At 38.8% G+C, this 12,085-nt stretch overlaps 1 protein-coding gene across 1 annotated transcript in view; it reads right to left on the bottom strand.

Annotated features, from left to right (window-relative positions):
- The window catches only part of Fshr (follicle stimulating hormone receptor), a 179,382-nt gene that overhangs the window by 73,686 nt on the left and 93,611 nt on the right, over window positions 1-12,085 (bottom strand). The window lies entirely within an intron of this gene.

Genomic DNA, 12,085 nt, shown 5'->3' with positions numbered 1-12,085 from the left:
AAGCTGACAAACACTACCCAAAAATCATCTTTGGACTTCAAACTACTACAGACAACTTCAAAGTGGTCAGCTACAATGGTCCAGCCTCATAGATACTCCAGTTGGGACTTCAGATAAGCCCTGCACTTTCCCATCACACTGAGTCTGGACAACAGTTAGCTCTCCCAGGACTTGATCATTATGTCAGTTTTCTGAGGGACCCATAAAGCTTCCATTGCCCACAGACAATAAGAAGTAATTTTAAGAACACAATGTCCACATTCCCAAGAGGTGGCGTGGGTGGTTTTTGGTCATTTGGTGGATTATGTTTGTCATTGTTTAGGAGGATTGGTTGCAAGTTATTACTGTCATGGTCTGGGGGGGAAAAACTTATCAAAGGAGGTTAGATTTTCTCTTTCTGAAAAGAAAATAGGGGGATATAGAAATGATAGGATAAAAGGGTAGATTATTGAATCTACTTTTAAACTTAAAAAGCAAATACTAGTCATAAATATTTTACATTGTTATGGATTTTTATATATTGATACAAATTTAAGGTTGTTTTTATTATATTGTATATATGTTTCTATTCTCCTTTAAGGTATTCTACCTATGTGGCTCATTTAAAAATGTAATATAAATTTCTAGTCCTTTAAAGTTATTATTATAGACTATTTAGTATAATTAAGAAATACAGGTTAGTAGTTAGTCATCTAACAATCAAATTTGTGGCCATGTTAGGTATGTTTTCTAGGTCAAATAGAGATATATTTTAGATAGACATATGATCTTCAAACACTCAAAGACCTACAAAATATGGCATTCAAGGTTTTTTAGTAACATAAGGCTTTTCATGACAATGAGACGCATCTGCTCCTGGCAGAACAGAAACCAATTTACATCAAAATAGGATGATGGGAAACAAAGAACCTCCATGTGGAATTTGCTTTCATTGTGACAAAGTTAGCCACTGTGCAAGAAACTGCCCTTGCCTCAACTGCTGACACAAAAGAAGGTAACTACCAAACTTTTCCAAGACAAGGTAGGACAGTCCTTCAAAATTCCTGCTTCATAAAAATGTCCGTCAGATATTCTAGACCTGTAGGCCAAAGATGCTCAAACGTTTCAGAGGAACCTTGGGTGACTGTCTAGGCAGCCAGATGTCTCTGTCATTTCTATAGTTTTGGAAGTTGTTTGCTCTGCACTTCCTGTGTCAGATAATATTATATCCTTCTTGGGTCTTTGATGGGGTTGAAGACTAGACAGTTATAGTTACAGCTTTCCTTGTTACCAAATTCAGAAAAGAAACTCACAAAGATTTATAAAGTGTATAAGGTTGAGAGACATAAAAGCTTGAGTTGCTTATCTAAGAAAATGTTTTGGGGTCTAAAAAGACCTCAAACCCAATAGTCTTGGTTTTGTAATATACGTTAAAATAGAAAATTAGTTAGGTACAAAACTTTGGACTCACCAAGATAGGATAGATAATGGAGTATTTTCTCTGAATTTACCAAATGCAAGTGGACATTGTGTATTTAATTCTTACTTGATAATTGTTTTTATTGTATATACTTTTACTGTGTTAGAATTAATACCTTCTCTTCTTATTTAGGCAAAAAGGGGGAAATGTGGGATATTCTGATCACTCTCTGACACTCCTGTGACTGCCAATAAAGTTAAACCTTGAATTAGAGGATAGAGTCAACATTCATTTGGCAAGAATTAACCATAGATCATTTAACCGACCCACATTAGGATATAGAGACACAGGAAGAAGTAAGGCTTAGAAAGATTTGAGGGCCTTTTCAATCTGGAAGTATAGAAAGGCAGGGTCAGCTGATCGTTCCTCTGTTACTCTTTGGATCTGTCAGGTTTTCACCCCAGTATCTGACTCCTGAGTTTTGTTTAATAATAGCACAATATAAGTAATTGCTTCATCTGGTGAATCATGTCAGTGGGCATCGTATAAGGAAGGCCTTGGAATATCAGAGCATTCCCTGCCCCACCCTCAACAAAATCCTTAAAGTTTGACATGTGAAGCCTGTGGCTCTATTCCCCAAATCTCTGTCCCCTGATACATAGTGTCTGTGTCTATCCAGATACTCTTGCATGTGGTATCTGCCACATAGCACACTCAAAGCAAGTTATGAGGCAGTCAAGAGCTGGCATCTAGTTTTTTACTTAAAAAAAAAATATTGTAGCCTGGTTAGAAAAGATCTTTTAATTTCCCAAATGTCTGGTGCAATGTGAGTTTAAAGAAAAAACAACAACTCTTTTATGTACTCATGATAAAAATGGCTTTTATGCAAGCATCCAGTGAACTGCAGAGCATTTAACATGTGATTTCGAATGGCTAAACTGATTATTATAAGAATCCTGTTACTATGGTGGGCTCACATTATCAGTGGTGGGTATGCCTCTGGACGCTTAAGAGGATGTCTAAAGCTGTAGATAGTACTGAACCCTATGCATACTTTGATTTTTCTCTACATATATATTTATGATGAAGTGTAACTCATAAGTTAGACACAATAAGATTAACAACTATGATTATTTGCAAAATAAATTATAGGAAATGTTATATGAATTTCATCTCTCTGTCTCTTACTCATACACACACACACACACACACACACACACACACACACACCTCTACTATAACAGATAACAGTTGATCTGATAGCAAGAGTCTACTATGTGACTAACAGAAGGGCAACATATACAGCATGGATACACTGGACAAAGTGGGGATTCAGATCCTGGAGAAGACTTAGTGGAAAGGAATGAGATTTAATCACATTACTTGAATAACATAAACTTTAAAACATATGAACCATTTGTTTCTGGATTTTCCAATTTACTAATTTCAAACTTCACTGACTATGGGCAACTGGAACATAAGAAAGTAGAACTGCACACAGCAGTACATGGGGATGCATGCAGAGAAGCTATATCATTATTTTTCTTTGAGGATATTGTTATTCCTTGGCCTATTATGTGTGGTGATATTTTATTTGTGCTTTAATAAAGTTTGCCTGGAGATTAGAGGAAATAGCAAGCCCTTTAAAGTAAATAAAGAAGTCAGGCAGTGATAGCACACACTTAATCCTATCACTTAGCAGGCAGGATCTCTGGGTGTTCAAGGCCACACTGGGGAACAGAGCCAGTGTGGTGACATATGTCTTTAATCCCAGTACCAACCATAGAGACCTAGAGGTCTGTACAGACAGACAGAAAGTGACAGAGCTGTATAGGAAGAAGAAGTGAGGTAGCTGGGCTAAGATATCCAATGAGAGGACAGAACAGCAAGGCAATAAAGGTGTGGGTAGATAGGAAGTAACTTGTATGGCTGGTGGATTTCCCTATTTCCCTGATCTAAGGCTTTCACTCCTGAATTTGGCTTCATGTTTTTTTTTTATTTAATAAATTTTATTTAGAAATTTGTCTACAATTACAAGCTCTTCTTCCTCTTTTCTATTAATGCTTTTGCTCACAATACACATTTTTAAAAAGATGGAACTTACAAGTAGCTTGATAAATTCACTCCTAGTCATTTCTGTAGACCTAGCATTTCCTTTCTCTATTAAAAAATAGTTATAGATACAAGGTGATATTTAATGTATAAAAAGGTGCTAGGCAGAAGAATGTAGGCATTAGGGTAAACTAGAGAAACATTTTATTTCAGAACTGTCTCATGGCAATGACCCTTTACAGCACTCTTCAGATAATGCTGCAATTATGGCTCTTCCCTCAGCATACACAATCAATGCCACATTTTCATACTACAATGTTCTTCAACATCAACATTAACATCTTCATATGCTGTACACATTGTACAAAGCACTGCTCTTTCAGAAGTGGGGATGACTGGGTTAAAGACATACTTTGGTGAGAGGGCTTGGTGGATAAGAGCACTTGTACTTCCAGAAGACTGGAGACTCACATTCTCATGCAATTCTAGCTGTACATTCTTTGGCCATAGCAAGTACCCAAATACATATGACATACATCCCCACAAAACACACATACGTAATCAAAATAGAAGTAAATCTTTTTTAAAAAGATATACTGTAACATGGGCTGGTGATATGGCTCAGTTGGTACAGGTGCCCACTGCCAAGCCACAGGAAATGAGTTTGATTCCTGGGGAACAGGTAGGTAGATAAATAAATAAATCTTTTAAAAAATTAAGCAAGATTCACTCTTTTCTGCAATGTTGTGCAGAAGACAATCACTGAAAATTATAGGAGAAGGAAGGGAACAGATGTTACAGGTGTCCTATGGAGGTCATCATTCTCAAGTAGGCATGGCTATCTCAAACTTTTTATCTGATCTCACACTGCCTTTCACTTCTTAGGAGCCTTTGCTAGTGACAGAAGGGACTGAGGGCAATGAACATTGTATATACATGAATAGAAAACCCTCTAGGGGTAAAGCTGTGAAGGGTCACTCCACAGTGGTATCCTCTCCTCTGTCTCCACCAGGGAAGAATCTTGGAATGAAATTTCCACAGACCTGCTTACTTTGGTTGTTAAACACGTCTCTACCTCAACTGCCTCATGAGACATCTAAGGCTCCGGGTCCTCCCTGATTGTCCTCTGTTAAAGCTTATCTGTGGTGACATCATGTTGCAGGATTAGGCAAGTGAACAAGAGAAGAGATCTCAGACATTTTCCCCTCTAAGGAATCTGAGGCCACAGAAATGTCCACAGCTGTTTAAGGCATTCACAGGTGCTGGTGCTTATGCACTACTGTTTCTAGGCAACAGCTTTGTGTTTTAATAAGAAACTGCTATCCATAAATTATGAGCTAGAGGAGAATTTCAGGCATCTGGCAGGCCAGTAGAAGGAGAGCTTTTAGAGTGAATAGAGATTTAGCTACAAATTCCTCAGGTCACAAGTCAAAGAACTTGATACCTATTACTCTTGATGAATATCACTAGTAAGCCCAACCATATAGATCTCATTTGGAAAGGGAGCTTGTTTTCCCATTGCTTTCTCTCTCTCTGCATCTCCCTGATTATTATGTGGATAAAGAAATATAAATACTGCATATGCTAGATTGTAACTAAGAAAAAGCATAGATATAGATCCTATGCATTTACGTTAACTGCTATGGACATTTAACCAACATCTTTCACCACAGTTATTTATACTACCTGATGTTCAAGTATTTCCTTATTTCCCACGGGAATCGTGTTAACCAATTTTGATGGAAGAAACAGTGGCTGATATTCCTTTACTCAAGGAAGTTAGTTTCTTCCTTTTTCCCCATTCTCAAGAAAGGATTAAATCTTTTGTCTTGGATCTTCATCATTTCCAGCTATCCCTTAAGTTCAGTTTTTGTTGGTTTACACTCTTCTTTGTACTGAAGCATTGCATAATTTTAGCTTTGAACATTCCCCCAACTTTCCTCAACCTGTATAAACTATGTCTCTTACTAAGTGTTCTTGTCAATGGCCATCAATTCAGAGTGGTCTTGCTTTGAGACTTCAGCTTATTGGAATCTGATGGGATAATGAGTTGTATGTCGAATCATGATTCTGAACTTCTTCAAATAAAAAGTCCTCACAAATGCAACACATCAGCTGCTCATGGGAGGGGAATACTGGAAGGAGTTGGATTCTGGGAATATTGACCTAACACTTCTTCAAGCTTAGAAGAAGAGGCACCAGAAACTCCCTTGTCCAATTTCTGAATCAACTTTACTTCAGTGCTGCCAATGTGTAAACTGGTGAAGGCAGTATAATAGGAGATGCTATACAGATGCAGGCAGAAGATCACATTTTAGCCCTGTTTTTCCCACACCTAGCTTTTGGCTCATGGGATGCCAAACTAAATGGATTATAAGTGGTTCATGGTTTATATGAAGATAATACCTATTTCATTACTTCACTAGGATAATGAGAAAACCAACTTAGCAACATGCGCTGAGAAGATAAGTGAATAGAAGGAAAGAAAATGCTTTGAAAAGTTAACTATACATTTTACAAAGAAAATGTATGTGACTAATGTGGTTATAATGCTATTACCTGGTTGTGGAGCTGATGTGGTGGTATGAATTGTTTTGCGTATGGTCAGATTCACTTGGTTCTTAAAGACATTATTCTACAGTTCCTTTGAATCTCATAACTTGAAGACATTTTTCTATATTATATTCAAATGAGTGACCACATTTAACTTTATTAAGTTCCTATTGTTGGATACTACATTATGTGTAGATACTGCTTTCTCTTGACATATTTTATGTAACATAAACATCTATATTCTGCATAGATATGTTGTATCTGTATATTATACATGTTTCTTTATGTTTTTTATTTGGACAGTTGTGCTGTGGGACAATCCTTTTCTACACTATGAATATGTATTACCATTATTGGTTAACAAAAAGCTGACAGGCCAGTAGCTGGTCAGGAAGTTAGGCAGGAAAGCCAAACTGAGAATGATGGGAAGAAGGAGGGTGGAGTCAGGAGATGCCAGCCACCAAAGAAGTAGGACCTGTAAAAAATGAGGTAACAAGCCATGAGCCATGTGGCAAAGCATAAACAGAAATATGGGTTAATTTAGATGTAAGAATTAGCTAGTAACAAGCCTGTGCTATAGGTTGAACATTTACAAGTAATATTAAGTCTCTGAGTTGGTTATTTGGGACTGGGCAGTCAGGACAGGAAATGTCTGTTTATACAGTTGTATTTAGTGTCCTAAGCATCTTTTTTCCACAACTTATTCCAGCTTCCATTGTTCTCCCTTTGTCTAGTACCACTAGGTGGCTCAAGCTAGGCAAGGCAGAAGGTAGTCTAAATTAGTCTCTTCATGTTCTTCATGAAACTTTTTGCCTTCAAAGGAGAAGCAGAAGAGTACAATGTAGCATCTCAAAGAATGAAACAACATTACTTGGATGTCTTAATGATATTGAAGTCTTAGATGAGGGCCTTTCTACTTCAATGATAAAACATGTCATATATTTAGAACGTATTTAAAAATGCATGTTTATAGTGTATGTGTACTTTGGAGTCAAAAACATTTAATTGATATGATAGCTAAGGCTTCAGGCTTGAAAGACCCATTGGGGAAGACGAGGTCAAGTTGTTGAGTACTGTTGGATGAGTTACAGATGAACTATATGCATAAGGTCGTGAGTCAGGAAAGAAAGACCACCAGACAAACATTAAAGGAAAAGCCTGGACCCAAGTCCACGCGATAGCCATGAACGAGCACTTGTAACAGCAGGTTCAGGACACAGGTTTATGTTGGGTGAGAATCCCAGCATCCACTGGATACAGGAGCCTCAAGCCAAGAAAATAAGATCTTACCCCTAAACTGGGGAACATGGAAATGATTGACAGCAGCAAGAAAGAAGCTGTGATGTTTCCCAACCAAGAGCAAAGGTTTCAATAACCATACCCAACACATGAGAAGAGGGTAAATATCATTATCTGGGCTGGCTGGTTTTATGTCAACTTGACACAAGCTATAGAGTATTCAGGGAGCCTCAATAAAGACAATGACTCCATAAGAGCAGGCTGTAGGAAAGCCTGCAAGGCACTTTCTTCATTAATGATTGATATGGGATGGCCCAGCCCATTGTGGGTGGGGTCACTGCTGGGCAGGCTGTCTTGAGTTCCATAAGAAAACAAGCTGAACAAGCCATGGTGATCAAGCCAGTAAGCAGCACTCCTCCATGGCCTCTGCACCAGCTCCTGTCTCCAGGTTCCTGTCCTTCTGTAGTCCCTGTCCTCACTGCTTTTGGTGGTGAACTGTTAAATGAAACTGTGAGTGAAATAAACCCTTTCCTCCCCAAGTTGTTTCTGGTCATTATGTTTCATCTCAGCAGTAGTAATGCTAACTAAGACATCATCTGATGAAAGGCAATCTTTGGAAACATGTTTATACCTCAGAAGGCAGAGAATAAGAAAAAAACTTCAGGAGATTTAAAAGTAAGCATTTTCAAGTACTCGAAGAGGTGAAGAAAGATGTAGAAATAATGTGAGAATAAGGATAGTGTGAAAGAAATAGATTTAAAGAGAAATATTGGGAAGTACAATAGCAAGAATATAGTCAAGCCAATTAAATGTGTAAAGCAGACTGAATAATAGGTTTAATCTAAAATAATAGGAAAGGCTACAAAATAGATGAGGCATTGTCTGTAACACAGCTCATAGATAACATGTTAGAAAATAGAAAGGATGGTGAAGAGGCGTAGAAAATGCTGTGGCTTAAATGTGGACTGTCCTTCATAGCCTTGAGTGTTTGAACACTTGGTCCTCACTATTTATCTTGTTTAGGGATGCTGTGGAACCCCTAGGACATGGAGTCTAGTTGGAGGACATAGGCTACTGAAGGAGAGGGCTTCTGGGTGATAGCCATGTTGGTTCAGGCTGGCTCTGCTTTCTGAGTACTGCCTCTGGTTCTTGCTGCCCCACCTGGGAGCCCAGCCTGTCGCCATGCTTCCCTGTCACAGTGCCCTGCATTCCCTGAAGTGTGAGCCAATGTGAATCCTTGGTCTTTCAAGTTGTTTCTGTCACAGTGAATAGAACAGAAAGACAGAGGCTATTATGAGAAATTCCAACACAGGCCCAATAGGAGATCCAGGAGGACAGAAAAGAATAATGAATTGACCATAGATAACAACAGCATCATCATCAACAGCAGCAGCAGCAGAAACAACACCAACAACACCCCTTTCATAATCAAGAAAAATCTGTTTATGTATAAGGAAGCCACTAAACCACAAGAATAAAAATAAAAAACAAAACCATCCTCAAAGACAAGAAAAATAACAAAAACCTATCAGATAGGAAGAATGGAGGACCAAACATTAGATTTCTGCTGAATAATTTAGGCAAGCAATAATAAATACCAAAAGATAATAGCCTTATCTGCTGGATGGAAACTATGGTCAAATAACATTTATAAACTTACCTAGTATGTTATTAGGAGGGGAAGGGATGACATTATCAGACACAGGAAGACTGAAAAGTGCTTATCATTAGCTGTTTTCATTGATACTTTTTGTCATTTGACAACTTCATGTAAGTATATTATGTATTCTGATTAATCTCACCGTGGCCCCTGTTATCTCCCTCCTGTCCCTGTGAACTCTCTCCTCTCATCACCATCCCTACCACTTCCCATCCCTGTCAACCCTTCCCTCTAACCACCATCCCTACCACTTCCCATCCCTGTCAACCCTTCCCTCTAACCACCATCCCTACCACTTCCCATCCCTGTCAACCCTTCCCTCTAACCACCATCCCTACCACTTCCCATCCCTGTCAACTCTTCCCTCTAACCACCATCCCTGTCACCTCCCATCCCTGTCAACCCTTTCCTCTAACCACCATCCCTGTCACCTCCCATCCCTGTCAACTCTTCCCTCTAACCACCATCCCTGTCACCTCCCATCCCTGTCAACTCTTCCCCCTTACCACCATCCCTGCCTGTCTCTTTCTCAAATCCGTGACTTGAGGTTTTGTTTTGTGACCCATTTAGTTTAATCAGGACAATTTCTGTGACAATTGTACTGAGACGATTTCTTAGAGCATGATGGGGGTCATCAGTGGGTACACAACTGAAGGTGGTTATTTCCCGCCTCTCTAAATCTACTGATGGCAAATAGTGAAGCAATAAAGTGCAGTCCCCGCTGCCCCTGAATCTTTCCTCCATCCATGCCTGCCTACTGATGGGCTCATTCTTGTGCAGGCTCATTTTAAGCACCTGCAGCTGGTGTGACTTTGTGATTGCAGTGGCTGTGTCTTGCTCAGAAGATGTTATTTCACAACCCTTCTCCTTATTTCTAGCTCTTATATTCTTTCACTATGTTTCCTGAGTCTTAGGAAGGATGGTATAAATGGCTTTTTTTTAAGGGCTAAGGACTCATTCATCACATAGTCTCAGCACTTTGTATAGTCAAAAATCGATGTTATTTACTTACTCCTGTCCACTGGAAAGAGAGATTTCTGTGATAAAGACTGAGAGCAGTGTTTATCTATGGATAGACACATACATATTTAGAAGACAACTTGATGCTATATCAATTTATCTAAACACTGCTATTTGGTTTTTTCCTAGGGCTGTGGTTGATCTGTACTTCCATGGCAGGGCATATATTCTTTCTTGTGAAACAGGTTTCAAATTCATGCAGTGCATAGTGCTACAAGTAGGCGCATCTTACTTGGCATGTTGGTTTCATCTATAGACAGACTGTAGGACTGGCAGCTGGGTAAGACCACTGATGCCTTTACTATTCCAACAGCCTCCAAGAGCCTTCTGGGACTATGAAATCAGCTCAAAAGGAGAAAGCTTTCAGCCAAGTGCTAGCTTGTTTTCTCTACATCATGACCTTAACTGAAACCATAACTAAATGATTTCTTTAGCACAAAGAAATTGAACTCAGAAAAAAAAGTAGAACTGAAGAAGCAAAACCTTTGGTAAATAACAGTAATCCAAACTGGGTTGAATCGAATTGAATTGACCTAAAATGAATTGAATTGGATCCTGATTTAATTGAATAAGAAGTTCAAGCACAGGTCTGATAACAATTTGGAGGAACTTAAGAGCAAAATAGAGCTGAAGTACTAAGCAAAAGTAACATAGAGAATTGCAAATGGAGACGAGAACAGACATGTTGTAAAGTCTCATATTGTTTAGTAAGAAGTAATGATCCTAATGGTTAATTTGGGGTTCCATGAGAATGGTGCACAGTGAGCTAAGAATTAAAGGCATTCTAATACCATTTAAAGCACTACCAAGAAAAGATTTACTGTATGTAGATATGTATGTATGTGTGTGTGTGTGTGTGTGTGTGTGTGTGTGTGTGTGTGTGTGTGTGTGTGAACAAGCATGAGGAAGTGCTGGATGACAGAGGCTTTTGATTATTTCCAAATTTCTGGTTGTTTTTTTTTTTTTTTTTTAACACCTTGCACCTGTCCTAGTCACATATTCACAGACCAAGAATGGCACTTTTTCAGGTTATTCTGTTACAGATATCATTGCATAAATATCTATAGTCAGTAGATTCTTCATCATTGTGGGGGGCTTTGTAGGGTCTTTCACATCCTTGTTTTCTGGTCAGTGTTTGAAAGAGTCCAGGGTCTTCTCATTCTTGTGTTGCCAGACTTGTACTCTAGGGTCCTGGCATCTTTTATATCTGCTTCTGTTTATATCTGTTCATTGCCACTGGCTAAAAAGGTAACAGACAGAGTCCCTTTCAGAGAGGACTCAGCTTGCATTGGGGAGGCATACAGCAGCATGAAAGTACAGAGTTTTCCTTAGGAAAGTGTCCCTTTGTTGTCTATAATGTGTGTGTTGGCTGGGTTAGGGCATGCTGCCAGTCTTCCAGTTTAGGTGATATTCCTTACAGAGTCCTATTTTTTCTCAACTGGTATCTGGTCCCTTCTCCTGATCAGTCATGGACAACCTCTAGTTTTCTTAATCCAGGAGTTCTTACTCATTGCTTTGACCACTAGGAGTTAATAGGGCTAGTTATTTCCTCCAAGTATCTTTCTGAACATGCAGCTGAGTGGAAAATTTAGGTTATAAATGAACATGCTTATTATAATCCTATTTTATTTTTTTCCTTAAGTGTAGACAGAGAAAAGGTTATAGAAGGCCACTCACTAAAACTAATAGGTATCTCATTGTAGAATTAAATTGTTATTTAGATTTTCAATATTATTTCTCCTTTCCTACTGTATCATTTCCTTGAGTATCATTTCTCCTTTCCTACTGTATCATTTCCTTGAGTATTATTTCTCCTTTCCTCCCTTCCTGTATTACTTTCAGAAGCACAAAACCTCTTACCCCAGTTCTGAGAAACAAAACCCGAAGCACCTCTAACAGGGGATGATTTACTGGTTCCACAGCTTCGGGAAGTCTCTAGGTTTTCCAGGCATCCGGTATCTGCTCTCTGAAGCAATATGCATGATAGTGAGAGAGTGACTGGAAAAATGGTTGTTGCGTACTGTGTTTTTCATATTCAGTTACAGTTAGGACACTTTAATCTAGGAAAATCCCTTGAAGGTGCTGCTAAAGCAGCCACAGAGAATCCATGTGAAACCAGCATGGACTTTGAGAATGTTGTACGCTGTAGACCTCAGGCTGAT

This window comes from Onychomys torridus, chromosome 21 (genome assembly GCF_903995425.1).
Source record: "Onychomys torridus chromosome 21, mOncTor1.1, whole genome shotgun sequence".
Classification (NCBI taxonomy): Eukaryota; Metazoa; Chordata; class Mammalia; order Rodentia; family Cricetidae; genus Onychomys; species Onychomys torridus.
Note: the sequence above shows the minus strand (reverse complement) of the source record. Positions and strands in the feature narration are given on the sequence as shown.